This window comes from Saccopteryx leptura, chromosome 1 (genome assembly GCF_036850995.1).
Source record: "Saccopteryx leptura isolate mSacLep1 chromosome 1, mSacLep1_pri_phased_curated, whole genome shotgun sequence".
Classification (NCBI taxonomy): domain Eukaryota; kingdom Metazoa; phylum Chordata; class Mammalia; order Chiroptera; family Emballonuridae; genus Saccopteryx; species Saccopteryx leptura.
The window spans coordinates 17,832,272-17,851,980 of NC_089503.1; the positions used below are offsets into that span (position 1 = coordinate 17,832,272).

Genomic DNA, 19,709 nt, shown 5'->3' on the forward strand with positions numbered 1-19,709 from the left:
GGACCCACCCGGCATGCCCACTAGGGGGCGATGCTCTGCCCATCTGAGGCATTGCTCTGTTGCAACCAGAGCCATTCTAGTGCCTGAGGCAGAGGCCACAGAGCCATCCTCAGTGCCCGGGCCAACTTTGCTCCAATGGAGCCTTGGCTGCAGGAGGGGAAGAGAGAGACAGAGAGAAAGGAGAGGGGGAGGGGTGGAGAAGTAGATGGGTGCCTCTCCTGTGTGCCCTGGCCAGGAATCGAACCAGGGACTCCTGCATGCCAGGCCGACGCTCTACCACTGAGCCAACATGCCAGGGCCTTCTTTTCTTTTCTCTCTCTCTCTCTCTTTCTTTCTTTCTTTCTTTCGGCAAGAGAGACAGAGAGAGGGACAGTGAGAAGGACAGTGAGAGGGACAGGCAGATGGGAAGGGAGAGAGATGAGAAGCATCAATTCTTTGTTGCAGCACCTTAGTTGTTCATTGATTGTTTTCTCATATGTGCCTTGACCAGGGGGCTACAGCAGAACAAGTGACTCCTTGCTCAAGCCAGCGACCTTGGGCTCAAGCCAGCGACTATAGGGTCACGTCTATGATCCTATACTCAAGCAGGTGACCTTGGGGTTTCAAACCTGGTCCTCTGCATCCCAGTTTGATGCTCTATCCACTGTGCCACTGCCTGATCAGGCTGTAACTTTCTTTTTTAAATTTAAAATATATACATATTTTATAATTTATTGATTTTGGTGAGAGAGGAAGGAAGAGAGAAAGACGGGAACATCTATCTGTTCCTGTATGTGCCCTAACGGGGTTAAACCAGCAATCTCTGAGCTTCAGGATGATGCTCCAACCAACTGAGCTATCTGTTAGGGCTATAACTTTCTAAATAAACTTTCTCTTATAATTTGAAAAAAATATATAAATAGAGCTGATGTAATGTTCTTTATTTGATTGGATTATAAACTCTTAAGGGCTGGGAATATCTTTTTTTGGGGGGGGGGGAACTATCTTGTTTTCTCTCCAAGTCTTTTTCTCCTTAAGAGGAGGTGGGTAAACTATTATTGCCAATACTTAGTAATCCCTATTTGTACTTAAATGACTATTTGATTGAGTTGTACCTAGGATGTACATATTAATCTGTATTTGTGCTGAACATATTAGTTTGTTTACTAAGAGATCTGAAAGAGGCTATTGTGACAACGAGAATGCCAACCCACTTTGTCAGCCTCTGAACCCAGAGGCTTTTGATCATTATGTAAGAAACATACCTGTGATTCTAGGCCTTTGGAAGAAAATAAGAGAATAACAGGTGTGCTACTTATTTATTTATTCATTCATTCCTGCCTTAAGGACAAACTACACAGCCCTGTGTTTTCCAAGCTTGTCTTTTCTATGCTTATGGGAGCTAAACTAGAGCTTTAATGGACTTCTCACTTTTTCTCAGTCTGGATTCTCTCTGATTCTCTCTCCGTGTCTTTGTCATACGTACGTGTAATATATATCATCAATATTTTTCATTCACCTAACCTAACTGTTCAGTGAGGAAACGAAGTTATCAAATTTGCTCAATTGGGCCTGACCTGTGGTGGCGCTGTGGATAGAGTGTCAACCTGGAATGCTGAGGTTGCCGGTTCAAAACCCTGGGCTTGCCTGGTCAAGGCACATATGGGAGTTGATGCTTCCTGCTCCTACACCTTCTCTCTCTCCCTCTCTCTCCCCTCTCTAAAATGAATAAATAAAGTCTTTAAAAAAAAAAAAATTTTTGCTCAATTGGTACAGTGTTGGGAGTCTATAGGATGTCGCTCAGCTATAATACAAGTATTATTGTGCTATCACTTGATCTTTGGCACTCTCAGGAAAACTACAATTTAGACGGCAACCGACAGAGAAAATGGCAGGAACACGGGTTTTTTACTCCAAGGCTTATGATCGATCGGGGTTTGTCTATTTATGCCTTGGACTGGAGCCGAACCTCGAGTAGGAGCGGAGATGTTTTTCGGCGCTCGACTGCAGTTCCTTGAACGATTGTGCGGGCGCTCCTCCTTTGATGTCTGGGACGTTCGCGCAATCGGTGATCTTTTGCGCCGTCTTCTTGCTTGATGTCTCCTGAGCGGCGGCGGCGCCGGGTCGAAGGCTGACTTACTGGCGAGGCCTCGCGCGCTCAGGCTGCTTTCTTCAGCTGGTCGGTAGAGTGGACCGTTGCTTCCTTCTTGCCTCTTCTTCTTCTTTGTGGCTCAGTCCACCCGCTGGGCTGCAAACCGAGCCCCCGCCTGCCTGGCAGGTAGGCCCGGGAGGAGCTTGGGAGGCCCGGCCCGGCATCCTTCCGCCGTCTGGTTGAGGAGACCTTAGCGCCGGCGGGTGGGCGGGCGGGTCGGCTGCGGGGACGCGGCCAAAGGAGGAGCTACCCGGCTGCGTTCGGGGGCGCGGTCGGAGAGGCGGCGAGGAACTGTGGGAGAAGCCGGAAGGAGGGAGAGATGCTGGTGCTGCCCGGTGTGGTTCGGTAGGGAGGGGACGGTGGGTCTAGGGTGGGACTGGCACCCCACTAGGTTGGGGGAAAATCGGTTTCCAGGGACGGATAGAGCATTGCGCGCTTTGACCTTCTTCCCTTTCTCTTCCCGAGCTTCCGTGTCTTGACTCAGTTACATTAGGGACCCCCAATGAGATCGGTCTTTGAAGGGACCCTTGGGTGAGTAGTAGGCTTGTGGAACCAGGCCGTCTGGCTCCTCTGAGCGAAGTGTCCAGTTCTCGCCCTTTTGGGTAAGGAACTGAGGATGAGGTCTGGGATATGACTTGGCTCATATCACCGACAGATCTTTAAATGTGATTTGTCCTTTGATTGTGGTTCCTCCATCCTAGCATATAGATTTGTCACTGGAGACTTCAGAAGTAAAGGGACCATGCGATCTTTTGTCTAGTTTTGATTTCAAAGTATTATTTTCGCGGGAATAGCTATGACATTTTTTTCCTGTTTCTTGATAGAAAATTTTGTTTCCCTTTTTTCCCCCCAGGTTGCTTTCTTATTTCTCCTTCCCCTCAGCCTGTTTCTCAGTGGAAATCTTGCAGCCATGGTGTTAAGAGGTTAATGTCTAACAGGACGGTAAAGATTTTGAAGTCAGATATTTGTCCTGAGAGAGTTTGCTTTCTAGGAAGAGTCTAAGGAAACCCTAGATTATTTTTAAGAACAGTTTTGTTATTTTGGGGTAGTGATTTGGTTACTGTATATACTAGAGTTAAAAAGGTTGTGTGTAGGGTTCATTCAAATAAATATTGAGATTTTTAAATTGAAAGTTAACATTCTGGAAACTGCCATGTTTTCCTTTTGTCTCCCGACTTGGAAACTTTGGGGGCGAGGTGTTCTTTTTTTTAAAGATTTTATTTATTCATTTTTTTTATTAGAGAGAGAGGGGAGAGAGAGAGAGGGAGAGATAGAGAACAGGGGGAGGAGCAGAAAGCATCAACTCCCATATGTGCCTTGACCAGGCAAGCCCAGGGTTTTGAACTGGCGACCTCAGCATTCCAGGTCGATGCTTTATCCACTGCGCCACCACAGGTCAGGCCAAGGTGTTCTTATTCATTTTATTTTCATTGGATTCGGTGTCATGATCCTAATTTGTGTAACTTGTTTGCTGAAAAAAATAATCAGTGGAGAGGTCATTGTAGGTTAAATAAGTATTTCCATAGTATGTAGAATCAGTAGGAGAATGGTTTTGAGGGAGAACAGTCTAAATGCCTAGTCCTAGGGTAGAAACCATACAAATCTACTTTCCTTTTACAATTTTAGAAATCTCACATGAGTGTTCAAAAGATTATTTTTCCTCTTTTTTTTTTTTTTTTGAGGTCAGCAGATTTAATTGAAGGGCCCTTGATTATGAGTGATTTTCTAGTTACTAGGACTACAGTACTCCTAGAAAGGGATTAAAGAAGAGCCACCATACAATCTTTATAGAGAATCTAGATTGGGAAGTTAGGCTTAGAAGGTGTGTTCTTTGAAAAAAATTTTTATTATGGAAGAGTATTGATATCAGAGGAAAGAATTTAGGGAAGGAAGGGACACTATAGGTTCTGCACAGAATTGATTTTTTTTTTTTAAGATTTTATTTATTGAATAGAGAGAGAGAGAGGGAGAGAAATGGTAGAGAAATGGTGGGGGAGGAGGGGAAAGCATCAACTTCTAGTAGTTGCTTCTTGTATGTGCTTTTTTTTTTTAATTAATTTATTTATTTATGATTTTTTTTTTTTTTTTTGTATTTTTCTGAAGCTGGAAACGGGGAGAGACAGTCAGACAGACTCCGCATGTGCCCGACCGGGATCCACCTGGCACGCCCACCAGGGGGCGATGCTCTGCCCCTGGGGGGGGGGCGGGGGTCGCTCTGTTGCGACCAGAGCCACTCCAGCGCCTGGGGCCGAGGCCAAGGAGCCATCCCCAGCGCCCTGGCCGGGAATAGAACCTGGGACCCCTTGCACGCCAGGCCGACGCTCTACCACTGAGCCAACCGGCCAGGGCTATTTATTCATTTTTAGAGAGGAGAGAGACGAGAGAGAGAAGGGGGGAGGAGCAGGAAGCATCAACTCCCATATGTGCCTTGACCAGGCAAGCCCAGGGTTTCAAACCAGCAACCTCAGCATTTCCAGGTCGACGCTTTATCCCCTGCGCCACCACAGGTCAGGCGCTTCTTGTATGTGCTTTGACAGGGCAAGCTCAGGGTTTCCAACCGGCAACCTCAGTGGATAAAGCATTCCAGGTTGACGCTTTATCTACTGTGCCACCACAGGTCGGACTCTGCACAGAATTTAGAGTTAGTGTAGTATCTCAGTGGCTTCTACCAATACTAAGTAGTAAAGTTTGCTATGAGTGGCACAAAGAAATGTTAGGAACATTTTGTTATGTTTTATAGGAAATAATTAGTAGAGGTTTAAGTTGATTTGAGGAGGACAAGAAATTTGGTTATGGTGATGGGGAGGTTATAGGAATATAGTTTCTTATCAGTTTCTCCCCTGCTTTGTGATAGAAATTCACTCAACTTTTACTTTTCTTGGTTAAATCTTGTGTTGTTCTGTCAATGTCAGATCACTCTGTCTTCTGGCGTTTTCTTTCAGAAATTTAGAGGCTCAGAGTGTGACTGAATCATTTTATTTTTTCTTTTAATAATGAAGTTCTTGCGGATTAGTAATGATGTGAACTTCTTTGAATATTTTCTACAATTTTCCCTGGAAGGACTTATGTATATCACTTGAAAACAAGTGGTTATTTTATTTTATTTTTTAATTTTATTTATTCATTTTAGAGAGGAGAGAGAGAGGAGAGAGAGACAGGGGGGAGGAGCTAGAAGCATCAACTCCCATATGTGCCTTGACCAGGCAAGCCCAGGGTTTCGAACCGGCGACCTCAGCATTTCCAGTTTGACGCTTTTTCCACTGCGCCACCACAGGTCAGGCAAGTGGTTATTTTTATTAGCGAATAACTTAGCTTTATAGTGTGTATCTTCAAAGTATTTTCAACATGTGTTAAGAAACTTTTATACTTTTTATTTACTGATTTTAGAGAGAGTGAGAGGGAAAGAGAAACAGAAACAACCATTTATTGTCCCATTTATTTATGCATTTATTGGTTGATTCTTGTATGTGCCCTGCTGGGGGACTGAACCTGAAATCTTGCCTGAGCTACCCAGCCAGGGCACTTAGATCTCTTTTTAAAGATACGCCTTAATAGAATTATTTGGAATGATATGCAAATCTTTTTGTGCAGTAGATAGGTTTATCAAAACAAACAAAAACAAAAACAAAAGCCTTATGTTCCTTTAATCATAGTCATTCTTGTTTCTTTCTCCATTTTTTTTCTCATAAACCCAGAGAGAACTTTCTGTTTCTTGTCATTGTTTCTGTTTATGTAGAAGTACTATGGTACAGCCTGTCCTGTGGTTTGGGGGTAGTTATATTTTAAAGCTCCTCCCCTTAATTAGACCTTTTATTTTTTACTTTACAAAACGAAAATTAGTTACTGATAGATAAAAAAATTTGTGATTAGCTTTTGTCAGAATGTGTTTATGTGCCCAGGAGTATGTGGCGGTTTGCCAAAGTGATGTGGTAAGGAAAAAAACCCACACAAATTAAGGAATCAGGAGAGCAGGGTTTAAGTCCTATGCTTACCAGCTTATTAGCTGAGAAATCTTGTACAAATTATTTAAGGAGGCTATAGGGAAGATTACTGCCCTTTATTGGGCATTTACTGTGTCGTGTTCTTTACAGGTGTTTAATCTTATGTAATACTCATACTAGTCTTTTTTTTTTTTTTTTTTTTTTTACAGAGACAGAGAGAGTCAGAGTGAGGGATAGACAGGGACAGACAGACAGAAATGGAGAGACGAGAAGCATCAATCATTAGTTTTTCGTCGTGCATTGCAACACCTTAGTTGTCATTGATTGCTTTCTCATATGTGCCTTGACCATGGGCCTTCAGCAGACCGAGCAACCCCTTGCTTGAGCCAGCGACCCTGGGTACAAGCTGGTGAGTTTTGCTCAAACCAGATGAGCCCACGCTCAAGCTGGCGACCTTGGAGTCTCGAACCCGGGTCTTCCGTGTCCCAGTCCGATGCTCCATCCACTGCGCCACCGCCTGGTCAGGCTCATACTAGTCTTTTAAGGTAGATTTTATTTTCCCCATGGATACTGAACTCAGAGAGTAAATAATTTGACCAAGGCCCTAGCTGGTTTGCTCAGTGTTGTCCTGGTGTGTGGATGTCCTGGGTTTGATATCCCAGTCAGGTCACACAGGAGAAGTAATCTGATTCTCCAGCCTTCCCATTTCCTTTTCTCTCTCTCTCTTCCCCCTCTCTCTCTCTTTCCCCCTCCTGCAGCCATGGTTCGATAAGTTTGAGCACATTGGCCCCAGGGGCTGAGGAATGCTCTGTGGAGCCTCAGGTGCTAAAAATAGCTCAGTTCTGAGCTTGGCTCCAGATGGGCAGAGCATTGGCCCCAGTCGGGGTTGCCAGTGGATCCCAGTCTGGACGCATGTGGGAGTCTCTCTCCCCTCCTTTCATTTGAAAAAGAAAGGGAAAAAAATAATAACTTGACCAAGATCACACTGCAAGTGCATAACAGAGCTGGGGCTCAAATCCAAGGCTTTGAATGCTTTTATGAGTCTGTATTTAAAGAATGGGAAAGATAATACTGTTGAAAAAGTATATGAAGCCCTGGCTGGGTAGCTCAGTTGGTTAGAGCGTTGTACCTATAGGCCAGTGTTGCAGGTTTCATTCCAAGTCAGGGCACATACAAGAAGCAACCAGTGAATGCATAGGTGGGTGGAACAACAAATTTATAGCATGCTCTCTCTGTCTATCAAATCAATAAATAGAAATATTCTGTAAGGTTGCAGGTTTGATTCCCCGGTCAGGGCACATACAAGAATCAACCAATGAATTAATAAATAAGTTGGAACAACAAATCTACGTTTCTCTTCTGTCTTCCTCTCTCTCTAAAAATCAGTCAATCAATAAAAGTTTTTTTTTAAAGATCACGCAGCTGCTTCAAAAAGATAAAGTGCTCTTCAAATGTTCACTTCGGTGCTATCTTACAGCAACAATGAACCGATGTCACCTAGTCCTTGGTTGGCAAAAACATTAGTCAACAGAGCCAAATATCAACAGTACAACAATTGAAATTTCTTTTGAGAGCCAAATTTTTTAAACTTAAAATATATAGGCCCTGGCTGGTTGGCTCAGTGGTAGAGCGTTGGCCTGGTGTGTGGAAGTCCCGGGTTTGATTCCCGGCCAGGGCACACAGGAGAGGCGCCCATCTGCTTCTCCACCCCTCCCCCTCTCCTTCCTCTCTGTCTCTCTCTTCCCCTCCCGCAGCCGAGGCTCCATTGAAGCAAAGGATGGCCCGGGCGCTGGGGATGGCTCCTTGGCCTCTGCCCCAGGCGCTAGAGTGGCTCTGGTAGCGACAGAGCGACGCCCCGGATGGGCAGAGCATCGCCCCCTGGTGGGCGTGCCAGGTGGATCCCGGTTGGGCGCATGTGGGAATCTGTCTGACTGCCTCCCCGTTTCCAGCTTCAGAAAAATACAAAAACAAACAAACAAACAAAAAACCCTTAAAATATATAGGTAGGTACATTGTTATTAACTTAATTAGGGTACCCCTAAGCTGGCCAAAGAGCTGCACTCAAGGGGCCAAAGAGCTGCATGTGGCTCGTGAGCTGCAGTTTGCCGACCACTGAAGGTTCTTGGATAACTTGTTTCTTTCAAGACAGCATTATACTCAACAGTTAAGGAGGATAGAGGAGACAAACTTTAAACCAGCATTGAGGAGCTTACTAACATGATGTGGAAAGGAGTAAATGCTTGGAAGTGCTAGTGAGGGATGAAATTTAGGTGCTGCATGTTTAGATGGGGTGAGACTAAGTGAGTTTACCCCCTCTTCGAGTTACTCCTGGCTGTGTGTCTGTAGATTAGTGTAATGTCTTTTCCAACTTGTTCTCTATCTCTTCCTGCCTTTAGGGTTGATATCTCCACTTCTCCCTAAACTTTTCCTTTTTTTCATTGAGTATTTTCTTTCTTTTTTTTTTTTTTTTGTATTTTTCCGATGTGAGAAGCTGGGGGAGGGGGGTGTCTGACAGACAGACTCCCGCATGCGCCTGACTAGGATCCACCAGGCATATCTACCAGGTGCTCGGCCCCTCTGGGGTGTTGCTCCATTGCAACTGGAGCCATTCTAGCACCTGAGGCGGAGGCCATGGAGCCATCCTGAGCACCCAGGCTGACTTTGCTCCAGTGGAGCCTTGGCTGCGAGAGGGGAAGAGAGAAAGAGAGAGAAAGGAGAGGGGGAAGGGTGGAGAAGCATGGTCGCTTCTCCTGTGTGCCCTGGCCGGGAATCAAACCTGGGACTTCCACATGCCAGGCCAATGCTCTACCGCAGAGCCAATAGGCCAGGGCTCATTGAGTATTTTCTTTAAATTTTTTTTTAAAAAATTTATTGATATATGTGAGAGAGGAAGGGAGAGAGAGAGACAGGAACACAGATCTGTACCTGTATGTGCCTTGACCAGAGATTGAACCAGCAACCTCTGTAATTTAAGACAATGCTCTAACCAACCGAGCTCTCTGACCAGGGCTGAGTATTTTCTTATACTGTGTTTATCCTGAGGTATGAAATATGCCTGTCAGACATTTGGAACTCTTTCTTTTGTTGTGTGTGTGTGTGTGTGTGTGAGAGAGAGAGAGAGAGACAGAGACAGAGACAGAGGGAGGGCCAAGTAGGAATAGACAGATAGGAAGGGAGAGAAATGAGAAGCATCAATTTTTTTTTGCGGCTCCTTAGTCTCCTTAGTTGTTCATTGATTGCTTTCTAATTTGTGCCTTGATGGGGGTGGGGGCTCAGCAGAGCAAGTGACTCCTTGCTCAAACCACCAACCTTGGGCTCAAGTCAGCAACCTATGGCTTCAAGCCAGCGACCATGGGGTCATATCTATGATCCCACACTTAAGCCAGCAACGCCGCGCTCAAGCTGGTGAGCCTGTGCTCAAGCTGGATGAGGCTGCATGCAAGTTGGCGACCTCAGGGTTTTGACTCTGGGTCCTTTGCGTCCAGGTCTGATGCTCTGTTCACTGCGCCACCACCTGGTCGGGCATCTGGTATTTATTGAATGCTCATTAGATGCTGGAATTCAAAGGTAGACATATGAAGGTTCTTGCTCTGTGGAGTTTATTCCAGTGGGGAGCAGAGTTGACCGGGTATCAGATAAATAATGAAATTTAGGTTGTGCTCTGAAGGCAACAATCCAGGGGTGACAGAGAGAAATGAAGGAATGACTAGGTCACTGGGTGTTCATGGGGTTTGGAGCTGTCAGTCATGTCATCTTTAATTCCCCTAAAAACCTGCAATGACAACATACCATGATTCAGTAAATTATGGTTGCCCTGCTGCGATCACAATTAAAGTCTTCATTTAAAATTCTACATGCAATATTTGTCTGTTACTATAGGATTTGCCCTGGGAAAAGATAACTAACTATGGTTTATAAATATCCAACATGCTTGACTAATGAGTTTAGTATTTTAATTGTAATGGGACCTGAATTTATTTATTTAGTTCTTATTATTTTTTCCCCCAAATAATTATTCTTTGGAAGTTGAGTTTAATGAATTTGAACACTAGATACATGCCATGCCTTCAGGTGTTATTTGTAGCAGGGAATAAACTGAAGTGCCTCTATAAGGGGAAAGACTTAGGAGAATTGTCATGAAATTGAGTGGGGGAAGATGTAGGCACCTGTTGTGCATATAATAATATCTGTAATATTGTTTGGTGCCTTTCTTCCAAGAATTAAAAGTATTTTGCAAACTTTGTGTGTGTGTGTGACAGAGAGAGGGACAGATAAGGACAGACAGACAGGAAGGGAGAGAGATGAGAAGCATCAATTCTTCGTTGTGGCAACTTAGTTGTTCATTGATTGCTTTCTCACATGTGCCTTGACCGGGGGCTACAGCAGACTGAGTGACCCCTTGCTCAAGCCAGCAACCTTGGGCTCAAGCTGGTGAGCCTTGCTCAAACCAGATGAGCCCACGCTCAAGCTGGTGACCTCAGGGTTTTGAACCTGGGTCCTCTGCATCCCAGTTCGACGCTCTATCCACTGCGCTACCGCCTGGTCAGGCGCAAATGTTTTTTTTTTTAATTACTACTTATTGAAATATATATACATATATACTTTTTTTTTTTTTTTTTTTAGTAGAGAAAAGAAGAGGGTAAGGACTGAGCTTTGGAACACAGCAACATTTAAAGATTGAGCTAAATTGCTCCTCCTGTCCTTCTAGTGATCTCTCCTGCACCCTTCTCGTCTTTTGACTCTTGAACTCCTAACCTTCTCCCTTGGGCTCTGATGAAAAATTGTTGACTACCTAGCTTTGGAAGTTTAGATCTGAAATATTTCAGTTCTAGGTAATAAAACCCAATTAAAATAAAAAAAGATTTAACCAAAGTGGAGAAATTAAGGATTTTTTCCTTTTTTTTTATAAAGAAAGAGGAGAGAGAGAAAGGCGGGCGGGGAAGGAATGGGAAGCATCAACTCAAAGAAGTTGCTTCTCGTATGTGCCTTGACCAGGCAAAGCTGGAGTTTCAAACTGGTGACCTATTCCAGGTCAAATGCTTTATCCACTGTGCCAACCAGTCAGGCAAATCAAGGATTTGAAAAGGAGACCCAGTAAAGGAACAGGAAAATCCCAACAGTGAGACATTGAGGGAAGTTTATGGGGGAAAATATTTAAAAGTAAGGAAGCTTGTTATTTTTGCAGTTTATTTTTTAATTGATTGGTGGGGGGTAGCAAGAAGCATCAACTGGTTGCTTCACTTTAGTTGTTCATTGATCGGTTCTCATATATGCCTTAACTGGGCTACCCAAGGGTTTCTAACCAGCAAACTAAGCATTCCAGGGTGATGCTCTATCCACTGTGCTACCACAGGTCAGGCACTTTTACAGTTTTGTTGAGAAGTCAGTTTAGATAAGAATAGAGAATTGGCAGTTAGCTTTAGAAACAGAGAGATCATCAGTAATCTCCATAAGTGAATTTTAAAAAACTTTTTTTTTTTTTTCTTTTTTTTTTTTTTTTCATTTTTCTGAAGCTGGAAACAGGGAGAGACAGTCAGACAGACTCCCGCATGCGCCCGACCGGGATCCACCCGGCACGCCCACCAGGGGCGACACTCTGCCCACCAGGGGGCGATGCTCTGCCCATCCTGGGCGTCGCCATGTTGCGACCAGAGCCACTCTAGCGCCTGGGGCAGAGGCCACAGAGCCATCCCCAGCGCCCGGGCCATCTTTGCTCCAATGGAGCCTTGGCTGCGGGAGGGGAAGAGAGAGACAGAGAGGAAAGCGCGGCGGAGGGGTGGAGAAGCAAATGGGCGCTTCTCCTGTGTGCCCTGGCCGGGAATCGAACCCGGGTCCTCCGCACGCTAGGCCGACGCTCTACCGCTGAGCCAACCGGCCAGGGCTAAAAAACTTTTAAAGTTGATTTTTTTAGAGAGAGAGAGTTTGGGGAGACACATCAATCTGTTTCACCCATTCATGCATTCATTGGCTGTATGCACCCTGACCGGGAATTGACCCTACAATCTTGGCATACGGGGACGATTCTCTAACCAACTGAGCTACCCAGCCAGGATCATAAGTGATATATATATTTGTATTTTTCTGAAGCTGGAAACCGGGAGAGACAGACAGACTCCCGCATGTGCCCGACTGGGATCCACCAGGCACGCCCACCAGGGGGCGACGCTCTGCCTACCAGGGGGCGATGCTTTGCCCCTCCGGGGCATCGCTCCGTAGTGACCAGAGCCACTCTAGCGCCTGGGGCAGAGGCCAAGGAGCCATCCCCAGCGCCCGGGCCATCTTTGCTCCAATGGAGCCTTGGCTGCGGGAGGGGAAGAGAGAGACAGAGAGGAAGGAGAGGGGGAGGGGTGGAGAAGCAGATGGGCGCTTCCCCTGTGTGCCCTGGCCAGGAATCGAACCCGGGACCTCTGCACGCCAGGCCGACGCTCTACCACTGAGCCAACTGGCCAGGGCTCATAAGTGATTTTGATGAAGGAAGTCAAAAGTGGATCAGAGTAAGCTAAGAAGTGAATGTGAAGTGAGGAAGTGGGAACAAGCACTGTGGAAATTGGAATCATTTTTTAAAAGATTTTTTAACTATTTAGAGAGAGAGAGAGGTTGGGTGGGGAGAGAGAAACATTGATTTGTTGTTCTACTTATTTATGCATTGATTGGTTGATTCTTATATGTTCCCTGACTGGGGATTGAACTCCCAACCTTGGTATATCGGGATGACACTCTATCCAATTAAAAGCTACCCAGCCAGGACATGGAATCATATATATATTACACATGTTATTTTTGTTTTTGTTAAGTGAGAAGTGGGAGGCAGGAATGCAGAGACAGAGACAGACTCCCACATGTGCGCCCTGACTGGGTTCCACCTGGCAAGGCCCCTACAGGGAGATGCTCTGCCCATCTGGGGCTGCTGCTTTATTGCTTGGCAACTGAGCTATTTCAGTGCCTGAGGTGGGGCCATGGAGCCATCCTCAGTGCCCAGGGCCAAATTGCTGAACCATTCCAGACATGGCTGTGGGAGGAGAGGAGGGAGGAGAGAGAAGGGGGAAGGGGAGTGGTAGAGAAGCTGATGGTCTTCTCCTATGTGCCCTGACCGGAAGTTGTACCTGGAACTTCCACAGACTGAGCTGATGCTCTACTGCTGAGCCAACTGGTCAGGGCCAGAATCATATTTTTAGCTGTAGAATTAACTGAGGTAGATTTTGCATTTCATGGTTTTATCATTTATCCATTTCAGCTTCCCAGGACAGAACATACATTCTTCCATGAACCAAAATTACTTTGTACTAGTTATACCATATGCAAGTGATATAATGAGACATCTCAAGTTTTGCTGAGTTGAAGAGGATTAATATGCATGTTTGATTTGGGGAGAGAATTGGAGTATTTGAGTCTAGCTGACTGATGAAAACAGGGCAGAAAAATAGGTCTTTCCTAACTCTTGAATAACAAACATAATGACCTTAACTCTGAAGCCAAACAAATCCCAGAAGTCTGGTGCAAGTCCCAGTACCATTACTTAGCTGGTTGTGTGATTTGGGCAAGTTACTTATCCTTTCTGTGCCTCTTCTCATCTTTAGAATATCACATAGTTGTGAGAATTAAATGAGTTAATATGTGTCAAGGACAGCAGGTGGCACTGTATATGCCAGTGTCATTTTCAATATTATTACTATTATAACAAGATCAAGATTGTAAGTACAGGACCTGGCTGGTTGGTTTAGCAGTAGAGCATGGCTGGTGTGTGGAAGTCCTGGGTTCGAATTCCGGCCAGGGCACACAGGAGAGGCGCCCATCTGCTTCTCCACCCTTCCCCTCCCTTTTCTCTCTCTTCCCCTCCCGCAGCCAAGGCTCCATTGGAGCAAAGTTGGTCTGTGCGCTGCAGATGGCTCCATGGCCTCCACCTCAGGTGCTGAGGACAGCTCTGGTCGCAGCGGAGCAACGCTCCAGATGGGCAGAGCATCGCCCCCTAGTGGGCATGCCAGGTGGATCCCAGTGGGGCGTATGCAGGGAGTCTGTCTGACTGCCTCCCCGCTTCTAACTTCAGAAAAATATATCCCAAAAAGGATTGTAAGTACAGTAATACCTTGGTTTTTGTTGACTGGTTATCATCGGTTTTGGTTTTCATCGATTTTTCCCCCGAAAATTTTGTTTCGGTTTTTGTTGGTTGCCTCGAATTTTGTTGGCATGCCCATGTGACCTCGCTGCTAATTTTGCAAAAACGAAGGGCGACCCATGCATTCTCCTCTCAATGTGGCATTGTTTCTCGTGTGAGCATCACCTCACGCATCTAGCCAAACAATTCTATTGCTTTCCAGTATTTTTGTGCTTTATTGATTGCGAGTGCTAGTACTACAATTACATGTAAGTGATTACTGCATATACAGTATCTGCACTTCTCTCTTCCCTCCTTGCCATCTTTCATACGCCAAGAGGAGCCTTCAGAAAGGTAAATGCCATGTTAAATGTTCATTTATTCTTTACATTAGTATTTTATATTCATTTTATATTAATTTCTTATTGTTTTTAGTACTAAACACTACACTTATTCTCTACAAAATGTGTTTTTGGTATGTATTTTTGAATGTCCAGAACAAATTAATTGGATTTACATTGATTCATATGGAAATAATTGTCTCAATTTTTATTGGTTTCGTATTTTGCCAATTGTTTTTTTTTTTTTGTATTTTTCTGAAGCTGGAAACGGGGAGAGACAGACAGACTCCCGCATGCGCCCGACCGGGATCCACCTGGCACGCCCACCAGGGGCGAAGCTCTGCCCACCAGGGGGCAATGCTCTGCCCCTCTGGGGCATCGCTTTGCCACGACCAGAGCCACTTTAGCGCCTGGGGCAGAGGCCAAGGAGCCATCCCCTGCGCCCGGGCCATCTTTGCTCCAATGGAGCCTTGGCTGCGGGAGGGGAAGAGAGAGACAGAGAGGAAGGAGGGGGAGGGGGTGGAGAAGTAGATGGGCGCTTCTCCTATGTGCCCTGGCCGGGAATCGAACCCGGGTCCCCCGCACACCAGGCCGACGCTCTACCGCTGAGCCAACCGGCCAGGGCGCCAATTGTTTTTATTTTTTATTTTTTATTTTTATTCATTTTTTTTGAGAGGAGAGGGAGATACAGAGAGAGAGAGAGGAGAGACAGAGAGAGAAGGGGGGAGGAGCTGGAAGCATCAACTCCCATATGTGCCTTGACCAGGCAAGCCCAGGGTTTCGAACCGGCGACCTCAGCATTTCCAGGTCAACACTTTATCCACTGCGCCACCACAGGTTAGGCTCACCAATTGTTTTTGGATGGATTATCGACTAAAACCAAGGCATCCCTGTATTTCAAAAGGAGAACAAAGGCCCTGGCCGGTTGGCTCAGTGGTAGAGTGTCGGCCTGGCGTGCAGGAGTCCCAGATTCAATTCCCGGCCAGGGCACACAGGAGAAGCGCCCATCTGCTTCTCCACCCCTCCCCCTCTCCTTCCTCTCTGACTCTCTCTTCCCCTCCCGCAGTCGAGTCTCCATTGGAGCAAAGGTGGCCCAGGTGCTGGGGATGGCTCTGTGGCCTCTGCCTCAGGCGCTAGAATGGCTCTGGTTGCAACAGAACAATGCCCCAGATGGGCAGAGCATCGCCCCCTGGTGGGCATGCCGGGTGGATTCTGGTTGCACGCATGTGGGAGTCTGTCTGACTGCCTCTCTGTTTCCAACTTCAGAAAAATACAAAAAAAAACACACAAAAAAAACCCAAAAAACAAAAAAAAAAGAACAAATAATGGTAATGCTTGGATTGAAGGTTAGCTTGTTTTGAGAAAACTTGAATAGGGAGTAGGAAGTTAAAGCAGCATATGTGCCCTGTACCCCTCCTTTCCTTCAGTGCCCTTCATATTCAAGTAAGAGGATGAGTCCTTACAAGGAAAGAGAAACCTAGAAAGCAACAGTGTCTGAAAGAGTTCCAAATACAGGATAGATGGCAAAATTCTAAGGATTTTGTAATTATGTAGAAAAACAGGCCAGAGCCATCCGCAGTGTGCAGAAATGGAACAGAAGACCATTTCTTTGTAAAACAGGTAGAAAATGTTAGCATCTGAGTTTTATCTATTTAAACTGTGATTTCCCATCTATTTAAATTGTGATGGATGCTAGAGGGGATTTGAAGTTGATTAAAGGCATGGAAAAGAATGATATCTAGGGAAAAGTCAAAGCTAGCAAATCGCCTTGGGAAAACTTGTGGATGAATGAACATTTTTTTATTTTTTTATTTTGAGATAGAAGTAGGAAGAGATAGAGGGGACTGGGATGGGAGAGACAGAAGCATCCACTCATTGTTCCACTTAGTTGTGCACCCATTGATTGCTTCTCATACATGCCCTGACTGGGGATTGAACCTTTGACCTCGGGGATCGAGCCAGCAACCTCAGCACTCCTGGACAACGCTCTATCCACTGAGCCACTGGCCAGGGCAAGAATAAACATATTTTCAGCATAGTGGCAAAGACTAAGAATCCTATCTTTATGCCATTATAAGTTATGGGTTGCTTCAGTCTTTGCCTTACCTGTTTTACTCTCTAAATCTCTGTAATATTCCTGCTCTTGTTGTTTAAAAAACCTATTTAATGATTATAGTGAACTCTGTTTTTTTTCAATCATTCATTCAGTAAATGTTTATTGAATGTTTCCTTCTGTGGTAGGTAGTGAGGATACCATAAGAACTGATCAGGCCTGACCTGTGGTGGCACAGTGGATAAAGCGTCCACCTGGAATGCTGAGGTCGCATGTTTGAAACCCCGGGCTTGCCTGGTCAAGGCACATATGGGAGTTGATGCTTCCTGCTCCTTCTCTCTCTGTAAAAATAAATAAAATCAGGAAAATAAAGAACCAATCAGAACCAGTGTTTATTGAAGTGCTTTGTGCCAGGTATTTTGCTAAGTACTTTGTGTCATTGAGGCTTTTCATTCTCCTAACAGCCTTATGGTGTAGCTACTTTTAGTCTCCCCATTTTATAGATGTTGAAATTGTGGCACAGACAGGATAAGCAGTTTGCCCACAGTCATGGCGTTAGTAAGTGGCAAAACCAGGATTTTAAATCAAGCAGCTTGGTTCCATAGTCTCTTGCTTTTAATCCCTAAATGATAATGATTCTAAACTACTTTAAACAATTTTAAACTTTCTAAACTCTTGTCACTATACTAAGACTAGAATGAAAAAAAAAATAGACATTGTTAATGCCCTTATAGAAATTATAGTCTAAAAGAGAGAGGCAGTAAACAAAAAAATGCACTAACTAATATATAATTGCAAAGTGTGTAAAGTCTTATGATGGAGAAGTAAAAGGAAGATTATAATAGGGGAACCTGAATTATATTGGAGCTTTGGGGAGGTTTCCCTGAAGAAGTGATATTTCAGTAGAGACTAGAAGGATGAAAGGAAAGGTAAAGGGGATAGGATGTAGGACAGCCTTGGGATGGGAAAGAACTTGGCACATTTGAGAAACTGAAAGATTGGTGTGGCTGGAATACAGTGGGGGAGGAAGGGAAGAGGCTTAGTTCAAGGAAAGATGCTTAAGTAGGACTGTCAAGGAGTTTGGATTTTTTTTCTAAGTATAATTGGAAGCCTTTGAAGTTTTTAAGAGTAAGTGTTGTGACCTGTATGATTTTTTTTTTTTGTGTGTGGCAGAGCCAGAGAGCGAGCCAGAGAGATGGACAGATAGGGACAGACAGACAGGAAGGGAGAGAGACGATAAACATCAATTCCTCGCTGCGGCTCCTTAGTTGTTCATCGATTGATTTCTCATATGTACCTTGATGGGGGTGGGGGAGTGGGGAGGGCTACAGCAGACCAAGTGACCCCTCGCTCGAGCCAGCGACCTTGGGCCCAAGCTGGTGAGCCCCGCTCAAACTAGATGAGCCCGCGCTCAAGCCAGTGACCTGGGGGTCCTGAACCTGGGTCCTCCGCATCCCAGTCCAACGCTCCATCCACTGCGCCACCACCAGGTCAGGCGTGACCTGTATGATTTTAAAAGATTGCTCTGGGCCAGAGGTTGGGAACCTTTTTGGCTGAGAGAGCCATGAACGCCACATATTTTAAAATGTAATTCCGTGAGAGCCATACAACAACCCGTGTACGTTAGGCATTAGCCAATAAAAATTTGGTGTTGTCCCGGAGGACAGCTGTGATTGGCTCCAGCCACCCGCAACCATGAACATGAGTGGTAGGAAATGAATGGATTGTGATACATGAGAATGTTTTATATTTTTAATGTTATTATTTTTTTTAAATTAAAGATTTGTCTGTGAGCCAGATGCAGCCATCAAAAGAGCCACATCTGGCTCGCGAGCCATAGGTTCCCGACCCCTGCTCTGGGCCCTGAATGGTTAGCTCAGTTGGTTAAGAGTGTCATCCGGAAACAATGAGGTTGTGGGTTCCATCCTGGGTCAGGGCACACATGGTAAGCAACTGATAAGTGCATGATTGAGTGGAACAACAAATGAATGCTCCCCTTCCCCCTCCCCCCTCTCTCTCTCTCCCTTCCATTCTGTGTCTCTCTAAAAATAAATCAATATTTTAAAATTAAGTACTGGCCAGATAGCTTGGTTAGTTGGAGAGCTGCCCCAAAACAGAGGTTGCTGGTTCGATACCTGACCAGCGCACATACAGGAACAGCTCAATGTTCCTGTCTCTGCCTCTCTGTCTCTTTCTCCCTGCCTCTCTGGAAGAAAAAAAAAGAAGAAGAAAATTGTGTAAAATTTGGAAAGAGAAGAAGAGGGGGAAGTATGATAGTTAGGATGTCTTATACTGGTCCAGGCGAAAGATAGTGGAGATGGAGGAAAGTAGAAAGGTTCAGGAGATATTTTAGAATTAGAACAGGCAAGACTGGGAAGAGGGAGGTGTCGAGTATGATACCCAGATTTCTGGCATGAGCATCTGGGTAGATGAAGTTGCCATTTCTGAGAAGGAAACACTGGAGGAGGAACAGATTTTGACTAGAGTTGCGGAGTGGAAAGAAGACCTCAATTTTAGTTGTGCTAAATGTGAGATGTGTGAAAACATACAAGTGGAGACATCAAGCAAGCAGCCTTTGAGCTAATACTCAAAAGTGGTTCTGGAAGTAAATCTGGATGCTCCTGGTATATAGGTGGTATTTACAGACAAGGAAAATGGATGAGATTACTTAGAGGAAGGTATGTATAGACTAGGAAGACAAGAGTGCTCAGGACCCAGCTCTGAGGAGTTTAAGAGGAAATCTCAGAAATGGAGAGGGGAGCATATTTCAAGAAGGAAGTGGTCTACCTGTATTTTGTTTAGCAACACAGATCATTGATGATCATAGCAAGAACAGTTTTTCAAGAATGTAGGGCCAGGAGCCAGACTGAAGTGTATTTAAGAAGTGGGAAGAAAAAAAGTGGAGATGGTCTGTATATTTTGATTATGAGTATGTCTGTCTCCCCAAATAATACTTTAAGAAGTAATATAATAAGGTTCGTGAAGATAGGAACAGTACCTTTTCATTTTTGTGTTCTTGGCTGCCTAGCCTTGGTGTCTTTTTTTTTTTTTTTTTTGCCTTGGTGTCTTTTTGTTGTTGTTTTTTTATTTTAGCTTTGGTGTCTTGCCAGGAGGTTGTATCATTAAAGGAGAAAGATGAGAGGGAATGAGA

General features: G+C 44.9%; 1 protein-coding gene across 18 annotated transcripts in view; it reads left to right on the forward strand.

Annotated features, from left to right (window-relative positions):
* The first annotated feature begins 1,920 nt into the window (after positions 1–1,920).
* Positions 1,921–19,709, forward strand: part of AMBRA1 (autophagy and beclin 1 regulator 1) — a 229,519-nt gene continuing 211,730 nt past the window's right edge. For 8 of the 18 annotated variants that reach the window (XM_066362220.1, XM_066362229.1, XM_066362213.1 and 5 more), the window contains exon 1: positions 1,921–2,257. The gene's annotated coding sequence lies outside the window, so the exon portion shown is untranslated. Of the gene's footprint in view, positions 2,258–2,439; positions 2,477–14,502; positions 14,519–19,709 lie in introns of those variants that run through there. The other 10 variants (XM_066362264.1, XM_066362274.1, XM_066362293.1 and 7 more) reach the window with 8 other exon arrangements.